General features: G+C 47.8%; 1 protein-coding gene across 1 annotated transcript in view; it reads left to right on the plus strand.

Annotated features, from left to right (window-relative positions):
- Positions 1–3,868: 3,868 nt before the first annotated feature.
- Positions 3,869–24,905, plus strand: part of SMIM14 (small integral membrane protein 14) — a 402,244-nt gene continuing 381,207 nt past the window's right edge. The window contains exon 1 of the mRNA XM_085642242.1: positions 3,869–4,036. The gene's annotated coding sequence lies outside the window, so the exon portion shown is untranslated. The remainder of the gene's footprint in view (positions 4,037–24,905) is intronic.

Here is a 24,905-nt window from a genome sequence, read left to right on the forward strand (position 1 = left end):
TTCCCTAGGTGCCGGCAGGGCTAGGGTACAAAATCTACAGCTAGTCACTTTGCCAAAAAAAGGGTCATTTTTCACTCCAAAACCACGTTGCGTTTTGCGCCGTTTCCTGTCGCGGGCACTAGGCCGACCCGCACAAGTGAGGTACCATTTTTCTCGTAGGACTTTGGGGAACGCGGGGTGGGTGGAAATTTGTGGATCCACGCAGATTCCAGAACTTTCCATCACAGAAATGTGGGGAAAATGTGTTTTTTTTGTCAATTTTTTACGTTTGCAAGGGATTCTGGGTAACAGACCATGGTGGGAGGCAGTCAAGTCACCCCATCCTGGATTCCCCTGGGTGTCTAGTTTTCAGAAATGTATAGGTTTGCTAGGTTTCCCTAGGTGCCGGCAGGGCTAGGGTACAAAATCTACAGCTAGTCACTTTGCCAAAAAAAGGGTCATTTTTCACTCCAAAACCATGTTGCGTTTTGCGCCGTTTCCTGTCGCGGGCACTAGGCCGACCCGCACAAGTGAGGTACCATTTTTCTCGTAGGACTTTGGGGAACGCGGGGTGGGTGGAAATTTGTGGATCCACGCAGATTCCAGAACTTTGCATCACAGAAATGTGGGGAAAATGTGGTTTTTTTTTCAATTTTTTACGTTTGCAAGGGATTCTGGGTAACAGACCATGGTGGGAGGCAGTCAAGTCACCCCATCCTGGATTCCCCTGGGTGTCTAGTTTTCAGAAATGTATAGGTTTGCTAGGTTTCCCTAGGTGCCGGCAGGGCTAGGGTACAAAATCTACAGCTAGTCACTTTGCCAAAAAAAGGGTCATTTTTCACTCCAAAACCACGTTGCGTTTTGCGCCGTTTCCTGTCGCGGGCACTAGGCCGACCCGCACAAGTGAGGTACCATTTTTCTCGTAGGACTTTGGGGAACGCGGGGTGGGTGGAAATTTGTGGATCCACGCAGATTCCAGAACTTTGCATCACAGAAATGTGGGGAAAATGTGGTTTTTTTTTCAATTTTTTACGTTTGCAAGGGATTCTGGGTAACAGACCATGGTGGGAGGCAGTCAAGTCACCCCATCCTGGATTCCCCTGGGTGTCTAGTTTTCAGAAATGTATAGGTTTGCTAGGTTTCCCTAGGTGCCGGCAGGGCTAGGGTACAAAATCTACAGCTAGTCACTTTGCCAAAAAAAGGGTCATTTTTCACTCCAAAACCACGTTGCGTTTTGCGCCGTTTCCTGTCGCGGGCACTAGGCCGACCCGCACAAGTGAGGTACCATTTTTCTCGTAGGACTTTGGGGAACGCGGGGTGGGTGGAAATTTGTGGATCCACGCAGATTCCAGAACTTTCCATCACAGAAATGTGGGGAAAATGTGGTTTTTTTTTCAATTTTTTACGTTTGCAAGGGATTCTGGGTAACAGACCATGGTGGGAGGCAGTCAAGTCACCCCATCCTGGATTCCCCTGGGTGTCTAGTTTTCAGAAATGTATAGGTTTGCTAGGTTTCCCTAGGTGCCGGCAGGGCTAGGGTACAAAATCTACAGCTAGTCACTTTGCCAAAAAAAGGGTCATTTTTCACTCCAAAACCACGTTGCGTTTTGCGCCGTTTCCTGTCGCGGGCACTAGGCCGACCCGCACAAGTGAGGTACCATTTTTCTCGTAGGACTTTGGGGAACGCGGGGTGGGTGGAAATTTGTGGATCCACGCAGATTCCAGAACTTTGCATCACAGAAATGTGGGGAAAATGTGGTTTTTTTTTCAATTTTTTACGTTTGCAAGGGATTCTGGGTAACAGACCATGGTGGGAGGCAGTCAAGTCACCCCATCCTGGATTCCCCTGGGTGTCTAGTTTTCAGAAATGTATAGGTTTGCTAGGTTTCCCTAGGTGCCGGCAGGGCTAGGGTACAAAATCTACAGCTAGTCACTTTGCCAAAAAAAGGGTCATTTTTCACTCCAAAACCACGTTGCGTTTTGCGCCGTTTCCTGTCGCGGGCACTAGGCCGACCCGCACAAGTGAGGTACCATTTTTCTCGTAGGACTTTGGGGAACGCGGGGTGGGTGGAAATTTGTGGATCCACGCAGATTCCAGAACTTTGCATCACAGAAATGTGGGGAAAATGTGGTTTTTTTTTCAATTTTTTACGTTTGCAAGGGATTCTGGGTAACAGACCATGGTGGGAGGCAGTCAAGTCACCCCATCCTGGATTCCCCTGGGTGTCTAGTTTTCAAAAATGTATAGGTTTGCTAGGTTTCCCTAGGTGCCGGCAGGGCTAGGGTTCAAAAACTACAGCTAGACTCTTTGCAAAAAAAGTGTAAATTTTCAGTGTGAAAATGTGGTGTGTTCACCTTAGGTTTTGAGCCACTTCCTGTCGTGGGCACTATGCCTACCCACACAAGTGAGGTACCATTTTTCTCGGGAGACTTAGGGTAGTTCAAATTTGTAAAGCTACTGTTATTACCTGTTGATTTTTGATGCATTTCTCCCTTCCAAATGAAAGACATTGTGTAAAAAAAAAGTCATTTTGAAAAATGACCAATAATTGTCATGCAAATATGAGTATTCCCAATTTCGAAAATGTGCAAATATGCACTGTTTCTGAACTCTGTAATTTGTTCCCATTTCAGAAATACATAGGTGACTTTCATACCGATTTTTCCAAGTATACATTTTCCCACAATAATTGCTATATACCCGGACCAAAAAAAAAAAACATTACAAAATGCTGCTCATTTTTCTACTCTGGGTTCGTTGGGCTCTTGATGAACCTACAAGTCCTATATGTCCACACAACCAGGAAGGTCTACCGGATGTAACGGTACATTGCTTTCAAAGAGATGTCATAATTCGAAGAAGTTACAGGTAAAAACGTTGACTCAAGAGGCTGCTTTTTTCAACAAATTTTTAATTTCTCATATATTTGCCTGTAAATTTCTATAAAGAAACCTTGATGGATCTACGCAAATGACCCCTTGCTGAATTCAGAATTTTGTCTACTTTTCAAAAATGTATAGCTTTCCAGGATCCATTATTGTTTTGTTACCCTTTTCTACCGTTAACTGGAAGGAGGTTGAAAGCACAAAAAATAGCAAAAATAGGGTATGTCCCAGAAAAATGCCAAAACTGTGTAAAAAATGTTGGTTTTCTAACAAAAGTCTGTCATTCCCTAAAAGCTGGAGAAATTGTGATTTCAGCCCCACAAACCCTTTTTTGATACCATTTGCAGAGAAAAACCCAGAAGCTTTCATTTGCAGCCCATTTTTCACATTTTTCACAAAAAAAAAAAAAAATTGCTGTATTTTGACTAATTTCTGGGAACCCTCTAGGAGAATCCACAAACCCTGGGTACCTTTAGAATCCCCAAGATGTTGGAAGAAAAGGACGCAAATTTGGCGTGGATACCTAATGTGGTCAAAAAGTTACAGGGGCCTAAGCGCGCACTACCTCAAATAGCCCAAAAAGGGCTTAGCACAGGAGGGGAAAAGGCCTAGCAGCGAAGGGGTTAATCTCGAAGGTTCATGTATATTTTCTATTTGTTATTGAAACGTTCTGCTTTATTGGAAAGTGTTTTGATGCCCACATGCTATGTCCGCGCAATATGACACCACAAAATAAATAAATACTTTGCCTTTATGGCATTCTATTTAAAAGCTACCGTGTGGTACATACCTTTAAATTGCCATTAGTGCGTCTTTTATTTTACTTGCGTTTTTTCCCCCTTCTTTGAAAATCAATGTTCAAGGGGTGGCTCTTTTCCAGGTGGCCGAACTGTTCTTCGGTTTCGACGAGGAAGACTGCTGAAGTCCACTTTCTATGTTCATGAAGAAGCGAGTTGTGGCTGCGGACCAGACGCTTTATCTCCTCCTCTCAGCTGGCAGATCCGGGTCTCGTGCTGAAGAATGACGTGGTCAACCGAATCAAAACAGTGGTGGTGACGCGCTGGGATTGGCTGTGCTTGCGCTTTGCTTTGTCGTCTGCCTGCCGTAGTCCGAGGCAGAAGGCGGCAGCAGAGTGGGGCGCTGCGCTCAGAGCTACCCGGACGCCACCGCAGTGAGTATCCTTCGCAACTGTTAATCCATGCCACCCTCATTAGGGGCATCGTGGTGCAGTACAGTAGTGGGACATTATGCTGCCTAGATAGACACCTGTGCAATGTATTAGATAGTTGTTGATAGGGAGTAACGAGAGATGGCACTGTAGTGTTAGGGTATATCGTGCTAGGAGTCTAATGCCAGTGCATCATATGGGCACCGTTCTATGGCGAAGGCTAGTAGTGGAGTCTTTAGGCACGTAAGGCCTGTGTGAACCATGCGAGTGCAGTTTGTTTCCCTGGTATTTTATGTGGAATGGAAAAGGTAGGGGTTCTCTAAAGTGTGTGTGTGTCTATGAAGTAAACTAGAATAAAATCTCAAAATGATAAACCTGATTTTTGAAAAACCTTTTTTACCGGAGTTGCCAAGTGGGCCCATTGTGTTGTGTGATGCAACCTTCAGCCAGTTCTTGCTTTTCTGGCACCGTAGCGCTGTATTCTATGACTTGTAGTGTGTTTTTAACATTGTAAGTATTTTCTAAAAATCCCAACATGCAAAGTGTTGCTGGCTTGAAGGAGTCACACATGACAGAAGCGCCTCTTGGGAGTAATACAGGCTCTGCAGCCCAGGCTCCCCCAATCCTTCAGGGAGCCCCAATTCAGCCCCTTGACCAATACATATATGTGAGGTAGTGAATGCTCAGGCGAGGGGGGGGGGGTGCATAATTGTTTGTTACGCCACTGATAATATCACTTGGATGCTGTTATAACATTTTACAAAGTGGTCTAGTCTTTTTAAAACGGTCACCTCTTGATCGGCATCTAAAACCAAATATAAACCGTTTTCAATTATTTTGGGGAAGTGCAAGTGCACTACTGCATGCATGTAAAGCATGAATGACAACAACATTGAAAATTGTCTTTCCAGTCATTTAGATCTCTGTTCCTGATTGTGGCTGCACACATAGCAAACTAGCCTTTTCTGAAGTTACAGTGGAGGTTTGGGCCACACTTCTGCCACATTCAGCCAGTTCCCACTATCTATCCGTGTTAGATTTTTTTATTTCCAAGATGACCAAAACTACCCATAAAGGGCACAATAGGGACCCATCTCAGCAGATCATGAACTGGAGGGCAAATGCTAGTGTAGTCCATGGGCAAAGCTAGGGTCAAGGTGTCAACACATTGCCAGAGTAATTAGCAATGGCTGAAATTATTCCAAGCATTACATCCATCAAGTTCCTTTATACATTTTAAAGGCATATCACCCATAGAGGGAACAATTTGTTTTTTCTAGTGCAAGCTATGCCTAGGAGGTAGATGAGAGATTTCTACACCATTTTGGCATTTGCACATCACATTAGCTTAAAGGAAGTCCGTGCAATCTACGGATGTATCATGTTGTGTAGTGGGTGTTTATTTATTTGGAAATACTTAAGCATCCCAAAGACTTAAATAACTATACAGTACACTTCATTTAGGAAGCCTATGAGTTAACCTTTTGCAAAAGAACAGCATTCCCTTTTCTGGTAGTTGAGCAGTTGAATTGGAGTTCTTTGATTCCTCTCATAAAGGCAGTACAATTTATATTATTAGCCACATTTTTAAAGTGAAAGTCTTAAGAAATTGAAATAATCTATAATAATTTATATTTGTTAAAGTGGTTTACAACAAACAAACACAAAAATACTGCTTGAGAAGTTCTAATACCGCTGTGTGCAAACATAAGTCTAATATAGCAATGTGGTGAGAGCACATTAGCACTATGCTTGTTGGAAGTGTTTTCATGCATCACCGGAAGTGGATGCACTACCACCCACTACAAATAAAAATAATCGTACCCGGGAGAAACCCTTTGGAGTGGATCATATCATCCATTCTCCTTGTTAAATTTAGACTAAAAGATATTATCTAAATTACTTACAAAAGGACTCGCTCCCTTAGTTCCCAAACTCATTCATCCAGACCAGTGTAGTTTTGATCCTGTCAGAAGTACTGGTAATCAATCCTCTTTTGAGAACTCCTAATGCGACTGTAGCGGCCACTGATCTGGAAAAGACTTCTGACACTTTGTGTTGGGAATTCCTGCAGGTAGCTATGGAGGGGATTGAGTTTGGGGTAGAGTTTAGATCAAGCTGTTATGTTCGAACTTGACTGGACGGATTAGTAGATCAACCCCAAGGCTTGCTGGGTGCATAGGGGAACAAGAAAGGGTTGCCCCTTGTCTTCCCTACTGTTCGCTGTAGTCATTGTGCGCACAGCTGCCACGATTAAGAGGGAGGATTCTGCTTGGGGTTTAGCTCTCCATGGTTATAATACCCATCAGCTTGTTATATACGGATGGTGTGTTAATCTAGCATGTTAGCGAATTAGGTCAACTGGAGCAATTTGGTATCCCCCTGGTCTGCAACTTAACAAGATCAAGTCATGCATATTGGCTCTGAAGCCTAAACTGAAGGCCTTCTTGTTTTACTATTGTAGTGGAGCCTCAAAACTTTTAGGTATTTGGATTCAAATTTATCATGAGGACTGGGATACCACTGAGGGCAATTGAGGTAGAATGCTGTCAGCAACTAAGGTATCTATATCGTTCTGGAATAAATTGCGACTGTCCCCGAGGGGCAGACTGGCCCTCTCTTAGATGGTCATTTTGCCCTACCTTCTACACTTTTTTGCGACTGTGCCAGTAACACTACCAAGTAGGATTGTCCGTGATCTGAATAAGGCACTATTCGATTTAGCAGAGGGCGAACACATTAACAAAGTAGTCCCGCATTAGTTACAACTGATACTGATTCTAATAGGGGTTGGGTGCCTCCGACTATGAAAATGTATATTTTTTGGCATTGTTTGTTCGTGATGAGGTGAATGGGAAGAAATAAAATTCACAGGAGCTCCCAGGAAAGGGCTATGTGTGCGGCGGTCCCACAAATCCAATTAGGATGTGCCCGCCACACTGGCGGGTGCATCCTGCATTTTTAATATTGCGGCGGGCGGTGCTTTCAGCAGCACCCGCCGCAATCTTAAAAAGGCATTTGTGCATTTGCATGCACAAAGTGGCAGGCACTGCGCGGTGCCTGCCACCTTGTGCATGCAAATGCAGGGGGGTACCATAGGTACCCCCCATGTGCACCCTCACACCCCCGACACCCGGGGGGGCCCGCGACGGGCCCTCACATGCAGACTCCGCATGCCTTTCCATTGCGGCAACGCCACCATGGAAAGGCAATTCACCGCCACTGCATCTTGATATGGATGGCCGTGTCATATCATTCCTCTTTTCCGCCCGGTCTCCTGTTAGACCGGCGGAAAACCGGCGGACGGTCTTTCCGTCCGCCGGGGTCCCCCCCACCATCCTAATATGGCGGGGGGGAAATGGGAAGCGAGCAGTGAATAATGGTGGGCAGATCGCCCGCCATTATAATAGACCCCTAAGTTGGTGGAGTCATATTCACCAGAAATCCCATTGAGACTTTGCCCCAGGTTTAGCAAACTGAGTTCCATCTCTGGTAGAGTGTACTGGTGGGATGCAAATATAACGACAATTTGAGAGTTTTTGACAATCCTAAATTGCTAACATTTGCAGAACTAAGCGAATGCCCGATTGCTAGTGGGCCAGTTAATAATTTATGGTGCACTGTCTAGACAGATGAAATCAACAAGGAAACCTGGAGACTTGGACCCACCACTACACTGAACCTTTCAAACCGTACTACTGCATGGCCGGGCTCAGAAAATGGTTATTAAAATCTATTGCAGTGAAATCTGTTCCTGATTGGGTTGGAATTAATAATGCTGGGTAATAGAGAAATAACTATTATGCAGAAAACAACACTTGCCTATAAAGCACTGCACACCCAAGTACTTGCATACATCAACCACTGCCTGAGCTTCCACCAACCCTCTAGACACCTGTGTTCCGCCTCCCTCTCCCTTGGTCACACCCCGGCATCTGCAGAAGCAACAGTGGAGGACGCTTCTTCTCCTACCTTGCTGCACAGTCCTGGAACGGCCTACCCCCTCCATGTCCGGACCTCACCCTGTCTTCAGGAATTCAGAAAGGGACTCAGATCTGGCTGGTCAATAGATTGCACCCATGCAGCTTGGCTCTCCGCACCTGGATACCCTTGTGGGTGAATAACAGTGCATTGTAAATCCTGATTGATTGATTGAACACTCCTGTCACAGTTTGTGGAGGTGTAACTTTGATGCTGCATCTTCCTAGTTATTGAATTTCGTAAGGGCGTGTAGTAGGAAAGGAACGTGGAGGTCAGGAGACCTCAGGTGCTTGGGCTTCTGTGGAGCACACAGGCCTGATTTGTTGAGGAGAAACCCTCCCCAGAGTGCTGAAGACCAGCCCTGACATAATCCTAGCCTAGGGTGCCCTCAACGTAGCTTCTAAATACAAGACGTCAACCTGTTGGGCTTATCCCATGAGTTACCTAAACTGAGGACTTGTGAACCTATTCAGAACATGTGGAGGGTACAGGCCACATTCCTGCCTGTTTCTTTTCCATATTTCTATGGGCTCATTATAGTGTTGGGGTATTGGGAGGGGCATTTGTCAGTTCTTTCTGATGATTGGAGTGATTGTTTGATTTGAAAATGCATATAGTGCACTGCTAACCACACTGTCATAACCTAGGATCGACCGGGTTAAATGACTGCAAAGAAAAGTGTTTTAAGATTATTGCGGAAAGCAAAGATGCTACACTAAGTATGGAGAGAGAATGGAAGAACATTCCAGAGCTTAGAAGTATAGTAGGAGAAAGATTTACCCGATACAACCATAACCAGCTTTGGGTACCACCAAGAGAACAGCTTTGGTTATTTTGATCCATTCAGGATGTACAAATGAAACTGGTAGCAAAGGAAAGTTGGTTGTTTATTATTGAGCTCTCTGTGGCTGAGGCACTTAGCCTTAAAGATAATATGCTTATAAACTGTCAGCCAGTCTGACATCTTTAGATGTTGAGAATGATCAAGTCCTTCTTATTAATCGCTAGGATGATGTGTGTCACTGCATTCTGAATCATTAGGTTGAGCCCTAGCCGCAGCGGGCATGCGCTGCTTGCTCTGTGAGGCATGCTGTAGTAGGGTATGCTGTGGAAGCCTTGTCCACTCTCTGCCCATATTCGTCATTGCCTTTCTGTCATTGTCCTTCGAAAATGCTGGCTTTTGACTGATTATAAGGCTTGTTAGTCCCACCTTGGTACCGCCTTGTCTCCCATTTGTTAACGCTCATAAGGACTGGACCGTTTACTTGGCTTGTTACATGGTGGGCTTTATCTGGTGGGTGAGCACTAATTTGATAATGGACACTGATGGGGACAATGGTGGCTATGCGCTCTAAATTGTATGCTTTTTACTTTAATAAGCGTGGCACCCGCTTTTGGGACACCACGCTCACTTTATTTATTTATATTTAACTTTCATGTTGAGCGCGGCGTCCACTTCTGGGACAACGCGGTCTGTTTAATTATTTTTTTTTACTTTCATAATAAGCGCAGTGTCTGCTTCAGGGACACCGCGCTCTGTTTGTTTGGTGTTTTTTTTTTTGCTTTAAAATTGAGCGTGGCACTGCTTTAAGAACACCGCGCTCAGTGTTATAGTAAAAGTAAAAAAAGAAACAGAGCGGAGTGTCCTTGAAGCGGCGCCGCGCTCAATTTTAAACGTAACCATTTGCAATGCAATAGGTCTCACATTTACGCGAGTTTAAGTTATTGGCATTGTAAATGACGATGCCTTTTATTTATGTTTTAAAAAACAAAAATAATAGGCATTGTCATTTACAATGCCAATAGCTTAAACTTGCGTAAATGCGAGACCTATTGCATTGCAAATGCTTGTTTGAAGTGTGGAAATGAGGCGTTCAGATATGCCTAGTCCAGAAGGGAGGATATGACAGCCGGGCTACATCTTTCCCGCATTGAACAAAAAGAAGTGGAATGATGTTAATAGCTAGAAACGTGTATTTGAACTTAATTCGCTTGGGAGCTCATGACAGGGAGTCATCAACGATGTACCACAAATTATGAATTTTACAGGCATGATAGGGTTTTCCCTAAAGAGGCAAAGGCCATCAAGTAGACCAATGGCCTGAAGCAAGTACCGAGAACTAGAACTTCTTTTTCTGAGTTAAGCTTCAGGCTGTTGCTGACATCCAGTCAGTGAATGTCTTTTGTTTTCTTATGGTAAATTTTATTTTTAACCCCCGCTGCGCACAGCCTTCACAACTGGAGTTAGCTTGTGGTCGGCACCTGCACCTAACCTGATTTAGACTGTGCACCAACCCACTGCAGACAGCCACGCAGGCTGTGCACCAACCCACTGCAGGCAGCCTCGTGTGTCCCCCACTTCTAGGCTCCTACCACAAATGCCCTGGGGACGTACGTTAGTGTTTTCCCATGCTTGTGGATTTTTTTTGTTTTACCTGGCAAAAGTCACAAATCATAATTTATTTCGAAGTCATTCACAAAATGGCAGTTGAATATGGCACCTAAATTGATGACTTGTTGGAGTTTTATTGGTTTTAATGCATTAATTGTTTACCAGTTCCTGTGGTTTTCTGATATGGGACTTGATTTTTCCACACCTCTGGGTACCCTCCAAACTTGCCTTGGGTACCCTCCAAACTTGCCTTGGGTGGCATACATCTGAGGGTGACCAGCCATGGCTGGCTATGGGAATTGTTTTTCCACAGCACAAAAAACGAGAATCTGAATCAATCTGCGATTTATTGACTGTTAGACCTGTCAGCCCTAGGGTGGTCTTACCCCTTTTTTTTCCCTTTTCGCCTCATTTTTGCCACCATCTTTTTGTTGGACCTAGGCCTCTGGGCGCCTTACCACTGCCAAACAGTGCTGAGGTGCAGGTGCTCTCCCCTAATAATATGGCTGCCACAGGCCCCTGCTACTGCGGAGTGGCCATTGTACGTACATACACGCACCAGTAGTTTGTATCAGGCTGGGATATACTGTTACTGTATCCTTGCCGTACCGCCTTTTTGTCACATAGACAGACATTGTAGAAGCCCCTGGAACCTTCCAGCCCAGGGAGGAGTTAGACTTTGCCGCCTTTCAGGAGGGTCACCTGACCTAGGGGTATAAAAGGAAAGGAGGGAAACCTAACTAGTCAGTTGGGGCACCACTGGACCGGGGGGAACCTCTGCTGGAGTATGGGTTGTTGGGCCTAGGGGGGAACCTACACTACTGAGTCTGACTGAGCTTAGACCTTGCTGTTCCCAAGATAGCTGAGGGGCTCTGCCAGCTTGCTGACCTTGCCCAGTGAGGGGGAAACCCAGGAGACCAACTCCAGTGTGCCGCAGGGAACCAACCTGCCTCTTGTGCCTGCCAACTCAACCCCCTACCCTTTCCCCCAAGATACTGCAACCAAAGAAACCGCAACCAAGATGTCACTACCACCTGCGCTGGGACTGAAGCGCTGAGGACCCTGTGAGCGCTGCTGCTACTGGGGGATCACCAGGTAAAGCGCCGTGCTTCTAAGCGCTGGGATTCCATAGCCTGTGTCCTGCTACAAGCGCTGTGCTCCCCTAGCGCTGCACTACCCGAATTGGCTGCCCACGCGGCTGCTGGCCTGAAGGAACTGCCTACCCTGCTGAGGGCTGTGGAGCGCGCACCTGCTGTGTCCCAGAATCACCGCTGCAGCCCCTGCGCTTGGAAGTGTGTAAGTGCTGTGTCCAAAAATCACCGCCCTGGCCTCTGTGCCCTGTACTGAGAAGCGCTGTGTGCGATCACCGTTGCAGCCCGGGCGCCGCTAAGCCAGGAGAAGCTGAGGCCCGAATTACCGCCACAGCCCAGGCACCGCGTAAATCAAAGCCGCAGTGATTGATTCCAGGCCGCTCTAGTCCTGCTGCGTGGAAAGGAGGCGTTGCCCAGCAACCAGGGCGCCGGCCGCGTCATCGGCCACGCCCCCCCTCAGGCCGCACTGAGATTGGCTACCGGGTCTCAAGGCCTACGGAGGCCTGGGGCCTGCTGCCGGCCGCACCTGCGAGGATCTGCGAGGCTCCGCGTGGATTGAGGAGTGTCTTTCCGCCCCCTCTTCAAGGGAGCCCGTAACTTTGCCAGCTTTAGCAGCGCGCCGATCCGCCTCCCCCGGCCGAAGCCCCACGTGCAGAGAGGAGCGGGCTGACCGGGGAGGAGGCGTCTGGCGATATTTGTGGCTGCAACTTCCCCCGCAAAGACCAAGTGGTGAGTGAGGAAACCAGGGGACGGCGCCCCTTTCAACGTCGCGCTGAGTGTGACTGAGTGGGGGGCAGATGCCTAAAGTGTGCTTCCTCTGACTGCTCCCTCTCTGATTGATTGTAGAAGGCCGGTAGAGATCTGACCTGATCACCGATTGCATCCCCATTAAGAGTTAATCTTTGTGCTGCCTAGCGGAGGGCGCTGTGTGACCTGCCCTACCCAGGAAGTATTGCCAAAAGTGAGTTCATGCAGACCAAGTGTTCTTGGTGTTGAATGCCCACACTAGGGATGGTACACTATTGAATGTGCCTTAAGAAATGTTCTCATGTCGTTTGCAAACCTGCATGAAGCTCTTTGTTAAATTGAATGTACCTGAATGCATTGAAGCCTATGTGTTTAACCTGCACTGCATTACCTACAGTGATACTTGCAGTGAGAAGGTTGTTACTCCTGCCTTTTTACCTGCAGGAAGTTCTGCTGTTCTGATGTACTTGAAGGAATTTACTCATGTTTTGAAGTGAAGGGAATTCACTGTTGCTCTGAGATTATCTGCCTTATCGACTGCTCTGACTTGAATTAGATAAAGAGTCTTGTTTTATAAAACAGCCTGGTGTGGTGTCTCTTCATTGCATGTGCATTACTGAGTCAGTGCGAGTGTGTGCTGCACAACTGCTTAACACATTGCCTTCTGGTGCCTTCCTGCCTCGCACCAAGCTACCGTGTCGGAATTGGTGACCCCAGTTCTAACAAAGCCGGTGGAAAAAGAGATTCAGATCTATATATATATATATATATATATATATATATATATTCTACTGGCGGTCGCCAGTAGATAGTTATAGTTAGGACCGTGTTTCCATAGGAAATCCGCAACATTCTATTTGGAATAACTTTGGCACCGGTCGACGAATCCTCACGAAATTTTCTAAACTATTGGGGCGCTACGCTCCGCTCCTACCCTGAAAGTCTCGGGGGGATTCGTCAAGCGGGGGCTGAGAAAAAAGGGGGGTCCCAAAACAGGTTTTCCCCATGCATTTTCCCATAGGACCTTTAGTCCGAGCTACAGCCCGAACGGCTGAACAGAATTACTTGAAATTTGGCAGAGAGGTAGTCCTCAGGTCAAGGATGTGCCTTTTGTAGGTCTGGTGTAAATCTGTTCAGTAGGTCCTGAGAAAATAGCATTTAAATCAATATATATATCTGTAAGCGCGCTCCGTGCGCTTACCGTAAGCTTACCGTACGCGTACGGTGCCGTGCGCGAGCTCAATTCTGATTGGCGGTTACATGACTGTAAACATTCAAATCGGTCGAAATCAGGAAGTTTCGGCCGCCATTTTCTGTCTCTCGCACTGAGAAACACAGGTGGGGAACTTGAAAAGGGGGCAACGAAGAGAGTTGCAGACCCCCTAGTGTTTGTCAGGGGGTCCAAGAAGGACCCAAAAGTACGAAAAATACATTTAATAATTTTTAAAAAAAAACGCGGCGTGCGCGTACGGTAAGCTTACCGTACGCGCAGGGCAAAAAAAATAAAAAAATAAAAATAAAGAAGTAACAATCACATTTATTAAATAAATTAAAGGACCCACAAGGGAGAAAAAAACAAATGTTAATGTGTAGGCGAGGCGCGCACGGCATGCACTTCGCGCACCGAGCGCCCACAGCATGCGCACGATGCGCGAAGTGCACCGTGCGCGCAGGGTGTGCGCACAGTGAAAAACCAGAAAAAAAAATAAATACATAACTTAGCATTTCAAAAACCGTACAAATTCACTGAAAAAACCATAGGTTTCACACACGTTATAGTTAGGAATTATCATTTACAAAACCTTGCAAATTCACTTAAAAAACCATAGGTTTCACACATGTTATAGTTAGCTGTACATTTCACTCGTAAAAAACCAATGAAATTCCACGTTATAGTTAGATCAGGTAACTATAACTTGCGCGACCGCAATCCACAATGTGTAATTTCAGATGTCATCATTGATGTCATGAGTGATGTCACTGACCATGTCATGAGTGATGTAATATGTGACGTCATCAGCAGTTTATTGTGGGCGCGCAAGTTATAGTTACCTGATCTAACTATAACGTGGAATTTCATTAGTTTTTTACGAGTGAAATGTACAGCTAACTATAACATGTGTGAAACCTATGGTTTTTTAAGTGAATATATATATATATAAAATTTTTTTTTTTTTTTTTTTTTTTTTTTATTAAATTTTTTTTTAGGCAAACGTTTCAGGTGTGACATCTTTTGTTTTGCTTTTTTTTTTTCGTATTTCTTTTTCTTTTTCTTTTCAGTTGAATGAGGTTTTGCTATTTTGTTTCCCCTTTACTGTTTTAGGTGTTGCCGGACAGCTGCTTGTCAACACTTCTTTAAAATATACATATGATGGCTTTGGCTCTACTCTGTGTAGTAATGCTCTCTTACTTTCATATTTGGTATTATGTGGATTATTATGCCTTCCAGGAATTACTCCTATTGAAATGCATGAAGGACTATTTTACATCTAAAAAGAACATTTTATTATCACACTGTTTGTCATCTTCAGTTCTTTATCTCCTATATGCATTCTATGTAGTGAGCAATTATTTTGGCTGACTTTTTTCCAGCATTAGCAAAGACAATGGAGTAGGCTTTAATGTGGTAAACAGCATTTGTGAATGCTGCACAAGTAGCTAGCATTGGCAAAGCCTGTGAGTCGTGTGTTGGCTGCCAGCTTTGTCAATGATTGTTTTGTTTTTATATGCTTTTTGTCATACTTTCTTTTTTGGGGAAGCTGCTAACCTCCGGGCTTCCTGTCTTCACACCTTGCTTCTTGCGAGCTTCTTGTCCTTACGTCCTGTCCTTACACCTTGCTTCTTGCAGGGATTCCTGTCCTCACTCCTTGCTTCTTGCAGAGCTTCCTGTCCTCACACCTTGCTTCTTGCGAGCTTCCAGTCCTTACACCTTGCTTCTTGCGAGCTTCCTGTCCTTACACCCTTCTTCTTGCGGGACTTCCTGTGCTCACACCTTGCTGCTTGCGGGCGTCCTGTCCTCACACCCTACTTCTTGTGGGCGTCCTGTCCTCAAACCTTGCTTCTTGCGTGCGTCCTGTCCTCAAACCTTGCTTCTTGCGTGCGTCCTGTCCTCAAACCTTGCTTCTTGCGGGCGTTCTGTCCTCAAACCTTGCTTCTTGCGGGCGTCCTGTCCTCAAACTTTGCTTCTTGCGGGCGTCCTGTCCTCACACCTTGCTTCTTGCGGGCGTCCTGTCTTCACACCTTGCTTCTTGCGGGCGTCCTGTCCTCTCACCTTGCAATTTGCTGCCGTGCGCAAATCATCCTTCCTGTGCGCAGTCCTGCTGCGCAAGGATGCTCCTCTCCAGCTGGCATCGGCAGCCACCTTGGCTGGGCGTGCGCTGGATGATGGCGCAGGGTACACACACGCGCGCCATCAGGGCCGGTGTTAATGCACAGAGTCACGTGTTTCTGCCCCACCCACGTCCCCTCCGCTCAAAACAAACAGCGGCAGCCAAGCCCGGACATTGTTCGCCGTGGCCAAGGGCTGGCTATATTTGACTCACGGTGGGTGGGTGCGTGAGTGTATGCCCCCCCAGCGCCATTCCGCATGTGCCCCATGTGAGAAGTTGGCCTGATGTATGATGTCACTAGTTCTAGTGTACACCTTATATCAGTCCAAATACCCTTATGGTGATTGGTTGTAAAGTCAACCTTATAGACCAGCTATCCTAGTGGTAGCATGGACAAGAGCAGTCTTAGGCTAAACTCTGAATGGCATGTGAAGCCAGCTGTGATACCATCTATGATCCCTTGAATACCAAATGAAAGGACACCACAACAGATATATATATAAAATAAAGTGTATTTATTCTAGTCAAACCCTCAGCACTCTTTATGAGATTAGAGGTAAGTACAACACAGTCTTATTTAAGCATACATTAAGTCACACAGGTAAGTAATACAGTTAGGCCCTAGGGGCCACGCAAACCATATACTAAGTAAGTGGTATAAGGACCACTGTCACGGAAATAGGATAGGCCTAGGCCTAGGGAATCGCTGGGGCTACACTACACTAGCAACAGTTAGGAAGTGGGAGGCCCACGGGATTCAGGTGCAGAGTGGAAACACTCACGCGTAATGCGTATAGTCGATAGAAATAGTACAGTTTAGATATAAACAGTTTAAGGACACTTCTGAAGCAGCTAGAGAGTCGAGACTCGGAAACTAGACCTTAGGATAGTCACTACCCTTGTGAGCACCGAAGTACCCAAGTTACCTAGCCCACGGGCTGCGGGTGCATAGGTGTGAACTTGCGTCGGGTTTCGTCGTGGACTTCTATGGATGCCTGAAGGAAAGTTGCTGACAGGCAGTCAGTGAAGAGTGTCCGGTGGATCCCAAGGCTGGGATCAAGAAGAGAGGAGACCTGCAAGCAGAAGGGACAGAGTCAAGGTCACTAGCCAGTGACCACGTGGAACCAGGAAGGAACCAGGCGATGTCGTGAAGATTGCAGGTGAAGGTGAAGCTTGTCGCTGCAGCCACGAGGACCAGGGAACGTCGAGGACGACCAGGACCAGGAGGCGAGCTGTCCCACGAAGGCTCTTGCTGTCGGCGGCGTCTAAGTTGGACTAGGACTCACCAAGCCTTGGCAAGCGGAACCCACGAAGAACGGAGGACTTGCTTCTGGTGCAGACCAGGAAGGTCTGGGGTGCTTCTCTTTTTCAAAGAAGCAGGAGCCAGTCTGGAGGAGCCAAACCAGCGGTGAAGATTTCAGAATGCGTCGTCACAAAGGCCACTAGCCAGCGGGCAAGCAACCGGACATACGCGGCAAGCAGGAAAATGCAGAAGGGCCCCACGCAGGACTCGTGGAGTGTGGGGGGCTGATCTTCGGTGCAGATGGTGCTTGGGGTTGGGGCTTCTCAATCCCCGGTGCACAACTTCGAGGGTGCCTCAGAAGCTGCGCTTGAAGATACTAGCCACTTTTCCCAGGTAGCCGGTCCCACGTCTCTCGTCACCTCCACGGATCTCAGCTCGGATGTGGATCAGGGTCGGAGAAGTCTGGAAGTCAAGGCTCTGGTCGGGCTCTGCAGTCGGTCCCTCGTAGAACTTTAGCAAAGCAAAGGGTAGTCTCTTGATGGTGCCTGTTTGCACAGGGTAGCCACTCCTTGGCCACAAGGGAGATTCTTTAGTCTTCTTCTTTCGTCGAATGTCGAAGGTCCAGAGTTTCTGTTCAAGTTGCAGGTTCAGGATAATCTAATCTCCTGGGGCCCAGCTACCACTCTTATACTAATCTGGGGGGCTGGGTTACCTGCTAGGTCACGCCTTATGGGTGGGACCTGGGAGGGGGGTGGTTACACCCCCTTCCCTTTGTCCAGTTTCGCGCCAGGACTGGGGCTGGAGTGCCCCAGCACCGGTTTGAACTGGACTATGCACGGGACACCTTGTGTGCCCCAGACATGTCTCATTCTATTCATCCCTCTCTGCCCCAATGCACTAAGGCCTGTCTGGGGTGGTGCTCGCACCTCCCAAGGCAGGAAACCTATTGTCCAAGCCTCCCCTGCCGGGATCACTCCCAGCAGCAGGAGGTCAGACTCGTGGCTGTGGCAGCAGCATCCATTTTGTGATGCTGGGGCTCTGGTTAACTTTAACCGGGTAAGTAGGTTACAACATGTCTTCTCCCTCTAGAAGGGAGGGATAATATCCTCATCCCCAGAAATGGGATGGGGGTATTATTCCAAAGTGTTAGACACCTTACACAACATGTTTTGATAAAGCCAAACCATAGTTACCATAACCGTTTAAGATTATAAGGCACTTTAAGAGTATATGGTAGGCTATATCATAGAACAGCTATAAGGACATGGTTCCGAAAGCTGCAGACAGGCTCAGCTCATGCTAGAGCACCATCTCACATGTTACCAAGCACTCTGCCTCCAGGATTGTTAAGGCCTGCCATAGGAGTGGTTGATAGGTACACATGTGTCTATATGTAAGTTAGGTATAGGAATACTACACCTAAGCAAGGGGTGATTACACGACCTTGCCCCAGCTGAGTGATCAGCCAGTTGTGTCATAATGGAAGGCCAGGCCAGGCCAGGGGTGGCATAATACATGCTGCAGCCCCTGGTAGGCCTAGGGTACACCTATGCCCTGGGTACCTAGGGTACACTGTACAGGGGCCAATACGGTGATCCTATCCAAATGGGTTATGCACCTAAAGTACATAGTATCAATTTAGAGAGAGAACCGCAGGGCTGTGGGTCTGATTAGCAGGCCCACAGCCACATCTAAGTCGAAAACCAGTAAAGCAAAAGCAAAAAGTGGGGGTGAACATAGAAAGCAGACCCTACTCTCCTACACCCCACATTGCTGGCACAGAGGCCAGGGTAGTCCTGCACCTTGGCGCCCAAAGCCTCCTCCCCGAGTACGAACAGTAAATACCTGACCTGCACCTTTCGCAGGCTCTACGTAAAACCTCTTAGTACCTTTTGTAGAAAGTATTGTAGTTGTTTACATAAATAGCAAAATAGTTATGTGACCAGTAGAGGCAAATTAATGACTGACCTAAGATATGAAATGTTAACGAGAAAAAAAGGAAAAGTGGGTTTACGAATACAACTGAAAGGCGTGTGAGGACTTGAAGAATATTAATCATCTCTATATAAGTAACGGCCAAAACCATCCTTCTATCGCTTGTAAGCGCCGTGAACAAGTTTTCTTTTACCCAATTCGAAAACCAATTTCTTTAAAAAACGAGCTCTTGCCATTGTGCAAAGGCAGCCGCTTGTTTATATTTGCATCGCGCTTTCACTTTACTGCAATGCAAAAATAAACACGCGGCCGCCCTTGCCAAAGGCGACTGAAAAAATATAGTGCCTACTGACTAATGAAGGATACCGTGTAACGCGGCAAGTAAACAATCCAGTGGGAGGTCCTAAAAGGAGACAGGGCGGTAACAAAGAAGCATCAGAAGCCAGCGTTTACCATAAACTATGACGGCAGCCAATAAAAAGGATGTGCGGGGATTCAACTCCACTTCTAAAACCTACCCTACTACAATATGGCTCGCAGACCGAGCATCGCATGTGCGCTACAACGCTAGGTCTGCGAGACCTAAAAAGCAACCGTGTATACTCGTTTTTACCTGTTTTGGCACATTAAAGCCAGACCTGTTGGCTTTGTAGATGCTTTTTGACAACAGCATGACTGGAGAGATATTTGTTGCTATGACTGGAAAGAATGTATTGACTCTTGACAAAAGTAGAACACACTATTCTCTTAGCAGTTTTAGGTCTCGCCTATAGACAGCTTCACTTAGTTGCTGTGTAGAATTCCAATACTTACAGTGGGCTTTGGGTCAGTAATGTTTATCATTTGTTGACTTTCTTGGCAATTTCATGTGCTTGCTTCTTATTTGATGTCTTTCCTATCTCATCTTGTGTTTGACCCCCTTCTGAAGCATAGCTTCTTTACCATTTTTTTATTTAATTACTTGCATCCTTCCATTGCTTACATGAGAACGACTTTTTTCTTTTGCTTCAAGCACTCCAGGGGAGTGCATGTGTTTTCTTGCTTTCTCCTCTCTCTCATTATGTGCTTCTTCTGCCTTCACATCCCTGCCACTTGCGCTCTCCTTGTGGCTTTTTATCCCCTGGTTCATCCGTTGCTTTCCCTATCCCAACCGGCTCCATTTTTTTTTCCATTTGATTTAATTATGAATCCCCTTCATGGGCACCCCCCGCTGCTGCATGTCGGTAGTGCTGCCTTGCTAGAGATTTCCTGCTCTTCTGTTGCTCACCCACCTTTCGCTTCCCGTTTAATAATCATCTATCTATATAAAATATCTTTTACTTTTTAGGAGGTCTTGGCAGCTGCAAATTGCTGTCAGGCCACTTCTTTCCTAAAATATGCTTGTGATCGTGGGCAGGTGGCGGGCTGGAAAAGCAGACGAGGAGGCCGGATATAGTGGGCAATAGTGGTTGTTTCTTTAATGCACCCAAGGTCAGGTTATACAGGAAGAGAGACAGAGGGAACGGTGCAATGGTCTTCAGTTGCTGTCGTCTGGGTCTATGCTTCCGGGACTTCTCCTGTCTTGGTTGTAGCCGATGGAAGACTGCCGGGCGGGTACTCCTCGGAGGGCAGAGAGAGAAATAAAGAGGAGCCGTTAGTCCTGCTGGGACTCTGAGCCCGATACCGTACCCGCGACCAGGGGTGGTGAAGCGGAAATAGACCGTGAGGGAAAAGGGAAGAGGAGGGAGAGGGCAGGGCTCGGTAAAGAAAAGGGGTGCTCGAAAGGGATCGTGAGGGAAACGGGCGTCACACAGTGCAAGGTGCTGTATATTATCTACAGGGTGGCTGTCTAATTGTAAGGTCGTGGCTACAAAAGAGAGGGGATATATACAGGGGTCGTACTCTTCATACAGAGCACCTAGCGTGCTGGGGAGGTGGTAGATGGTACTCACGCGCTCCGCCGTAACTCTCCTCCGAGTTATGGCCGCTCTTCAGCCACCTCCGGGGGACTCCACCAGTCTTCGGACCACTCCTCAGGTTCTCCGCTTCCGTCTTCTCCTTCCGTCGTACCTCCAGTCGAGAGTTCCTGCCACGATCCTTCGACCCTCTCTGGCTCTCCACTTCCGTCTTTTCTGGGTCCGTCGTCTCTCTTGATTGGACCCTGCAAGAGAGAGAGGGGTGGGGTCTCCGTTGTCACGGACGCTTTGGTGATTGTTCTGTTTTGCGTGTCCTGGAAGGGAGAACACCGGAGAGGTGATAATCCGGGCGGTGTGAGTAAGGGGCTTGGGACCGGGCGAAGGGTTTGATCACATCCCCTTCCCCTAGCTGTCTTTCGTGTACTGGGTGAGGACATGGGATATCGGGACAGGTAGTCTGCGTTACCCTGGTCCACCCCTTTCCGATGGATCATGGTGAAACGGTAAGGCTGTAGTGCCAGGAATCATCGGAGGACCCGGTCGTTGTATCCTTTGTTCCGAGCCATCCATTCCAGGGGGGCGTGGTCGGTGTAAATGGTGAAGTCCCGGCCTTCCAAGTAATAGCGGAGACTTTCCACTGCCCATTTGATTGCCAAGGCTTCCTTTTCTACAACTGCATAATTCCTTTCTCGGGGAAATAACTTCCGGCTGAAGTAGAGAATGGGTTTCTCGTTCCCAAAGGGGTCCTTTTGTGATAACACTGCCCCAGCCCCTGTTCCGAGGCGTCTGTCAGAAGAAGGAAGGGTCGTGAAAAATCAGGGCTCACTAGCACGGGATCGGAGGTTAGGGCATGTTTTAGATCGGAAAAAGCCTGCCGTAACAAGGGCGTTGGGTTTCGGAGTAATGTCTCAGTGTCTGTGGACTTTTTCAACAGGTCTGTGAGCGGTGTTGCTCTTTGAGAAAAGTTGGGTACGAACCTCCGATAATATCCTAGGAGGCCCAGGAATGCACGTAGGTCCTTTTTCGTCTGAGGGAAGGGGAGGGAATGGATGGCTTCGGTTTTGGTTTGTTGGGGTCGTATGAGGCCTTCCCCCTAGGAGGTATCCCAGATATTTAACCGTTTGGGCTGCTAGGGTGGTCTTGGCGGGGTTGATCGTGAAGCCGTACGACCCGAGGGAGGTGAGAAACTTGTGAAGGTGGTCCAAGTGCTGACTCCAGTTATCACTGTAGATGACTATGTCGTCTAGATATGCGCCTGCATACAGGGTGTGGGGTCTTAATACGTGGTTCATTGCTCGTTGGAATGTTGCAGGGGCGCCGTGAAGGCCAAACGGGAGAACAAGGAATTGGTACAATCCCTCAGGGTTGGAAAACGCTGTTTTCTTCCTGTCCTCTTTCCTGAGGGGTATCTGCCAGTATCCCTTACAGAGGTCTAACGTGGAGATAAACTGTGCCTTCCCTATGCGTTCGACCATCTCGTCGACGCGAGGCAACGGATAGCTGTCAAAAGAGGATATTTTGTTGACTTCCCGGAAGTCAATGCAAAACCTGACGGACCCGTCGGGTTTGGGTACAAGGACGATTGGAGAGTTCCAATCGCTCACCGAGGGTTCTATTATGCCCATCTTCAACATTTGTTCGGTTTCCCTTCTTATAACTGCCCGACGGGCTTCAGGGACTCGATACGGCCTTTGGCGGACCACCTTCCCGGGTACTGTTCGTATTGTGTGTTCGGTGACGGTCGTATGACCGGGTAACGAAGAAAACACCTGGCGTAAGGGGTATAGGCGGTTTTTGAGTTCGAGACATTGCTGGGGTTTTAGTCCCGAATCTATGCAAGCGGCAAAGGAAAGGGGTAACTGATTTACAGAGCTGGATAGGATGGGCCGCGGGCCTTCCCACTTCTTTAACAGATTTACATGAAAGATCTGCTTGGTGCCCCGTGTGGGGTCCAGGTCTAACTCATAGGTGACAGGGGTTACCTGTCGAAGAACGGCATAAGGGCCCTGCCACTGACCTAGGAGCTTCTGGTCGGGGGACGGCATCATTAATAGAACCAAATCCCCCACGGAGAAGACCCGGGTTTTTGAACGCTTGTCATATTGTACCTTCTGTTTATTATGGGCGTTCTCCAGGTTTTGGTGTACAATGTCCCTTATCATTGCTAAGTGTGTTTTCAGGTTGGCCATGTATTCTGGTATGGGACGAGTACGGTCGGGTTCGGCTTCCCAGGCTTCCTGGGCCATGTCTAACAGGGTACGTGGGGGTCGGCCATACAGTAGCTCGTAGGGCGAATAGCCGGTGCTGCTCTGGGTTTTGCAACGAATAGCGAACAATGCCAGGGGCAGCATATCTTCCCACCTTTTGGCTTCTAATCCCAACAACTTCTTAAGTGTTTGTTTCAGCGTGGCATTATACCTTTCCACCAACCCATCGGTTTGTGGATGGTATGCCGAGGTCCGGATCTGTTTGATCCCTAGTTGGGAGCAGACCTGTCTCATCAGGGCCGAGACAAAAGGGGTGCCCTGATCAGTTAGGATCTCCCGGGGAAATCCCACCCTAGAAAACACAGAGATGAGGGCTTTGGCAATGTTCTGGGTAGTAGGCTGGCGCAGAGGCAGGGCTTCTGGGAAGCGCGTGGCGTAGTCCATGAGGACTAGGGCATAGCGACAGCCGCTTCTAGAGGGTAACAAGGGTCCTATAATGTCCATCCCTACTCTGCTGAACGGGATGTCAATAACAGGGAGTAGGGGTACCCGAGGGGGTTGGTATCTGCTGTGTTTTTGACACACAGGGCACTCCCTGCAATACGTTTTAATATGTTGGTGCACCCCGGGCCAGTAGAATCTCTCCAGGATGGTTTGGCTGGTCTTTTCATCGCCAAAATGTCCGCCCAGGAGGTGACTATGTGCGCGAAATAGGACCTTGTCTCGAAAAGGGCCGGGGATCAGAAGTTGGGCTTTTTGTTGTGCCCCTCCCTTACGGTATAACAACCCATGTTTCTTATAGAAGTAAGGACCTACGGTAAGGGGATCCTCGTGATCTAACGCCTTGGCCCATGCTTCCTGCAGGATAGGATCTTCTTGTTGAGCTGCCCTGAATTCTCTGTCGGTCTGCCAGGGGTGTTCGTCCGTGATCACCGGGAAGACACCGGTGTAGTCTCTTTTCTCCTTCTTCTTCTGTGCTTTGGTTTTCGGGGTTTTGGCTTGGATTGCGGGAGAGGATAGCCCCTGAGGAAAAGAGGCTTCTTCCCACCATTGGGTTAGAGATTCAGTTGTGTCCTGGAGAAGTCCGGGTAGACCGGAATAGTCACTCCCCAATATGGCCTCTTCCGGAAGGGAGGGGATGAGACCCACGGTGAGGGTGGTTCCTGGATCCTTGGGGTGTTGGATTTGGACTCGGGTGGTTGGATAACTCTTCGTGTCGCCGTGAACACATTGAATGGCGACCATACCTGATGGTGGGCTCACCGGGGTATGCATGACCTGGGGCCGAAGAACGCTGTGTCGACACCCAGAGTCTGCCAGAGCCATGAGGGTTTGTCCGTCAATGTTCACTGGGCGATGAAACGAGGGTGGGGCAGTACCTGGAATCGAACAGACATAGTTTCGGGCAAGGCCAACCTCCATCGGTTCTTCTTTGTGGGGGCACACTCGAGCGATGTGTCCAAAACCCCCACAACTCTAACATTGGGGTCCGGGGTTGATAGGACGCGGGGGCATAGGGGTAGGCAACAGAGGGCCCAGCTCCGGTCTTCTAGATAGAGGGGGACGGTGTGGTCGGAGGCCTGTGGTGGGATGGGGTTTCTGCGGGTGTTCCTCCTTGCCTCGTGGCGTCTCCTGTGCGCGACTGTAGGCGCTCGCTATTTCCACTGCTGTCTCCAAGGATAGGCGGGCATGCTGACGTACCCACCTTTGCGTACCCGGGTTAAAAGACGACAGGAATTGTTCCAACTGTATTTTTTCCAGGATCTCCTCCTTGGTGGAGGTGTCTGGTTTCAGCCACCGAGAGGTCAGATCTTTGATTCTGAATGAAAGGGCTCTGGGGGTTTCATGTGGTCCTTCTTTGACCTGACGTAGCTTAACCCGATAGGCCTCAGCGTCGATGCCCAGCCGTTCCAAGATGCATGTCTTGATGTCCGCATAAGGAGTGATGCCTTGGACGTTTGCTTGTTGATATGCGGCCTGCAATTCTCCAGTCAGTAAGGGCCCCAGGTAATGGCCCCAACGGTCAATAGGCCATGAGGCAGCCTGGGCTAA

The sequence above is a fragment of the Triturus cristatus genome, chromosome 2_2 (genome assembly GCF_964204655.1).
Source record: "Triturus cristatus chromosome 2_2, aTriCri1.1, whole genome shotgun sequence".
Classification (NCBI taxonomy): Eukaryota; Metazoa; Chordata; class Amphibia; order Caudata; family Salamandridae; genus Triturus; species Triturus cristatus.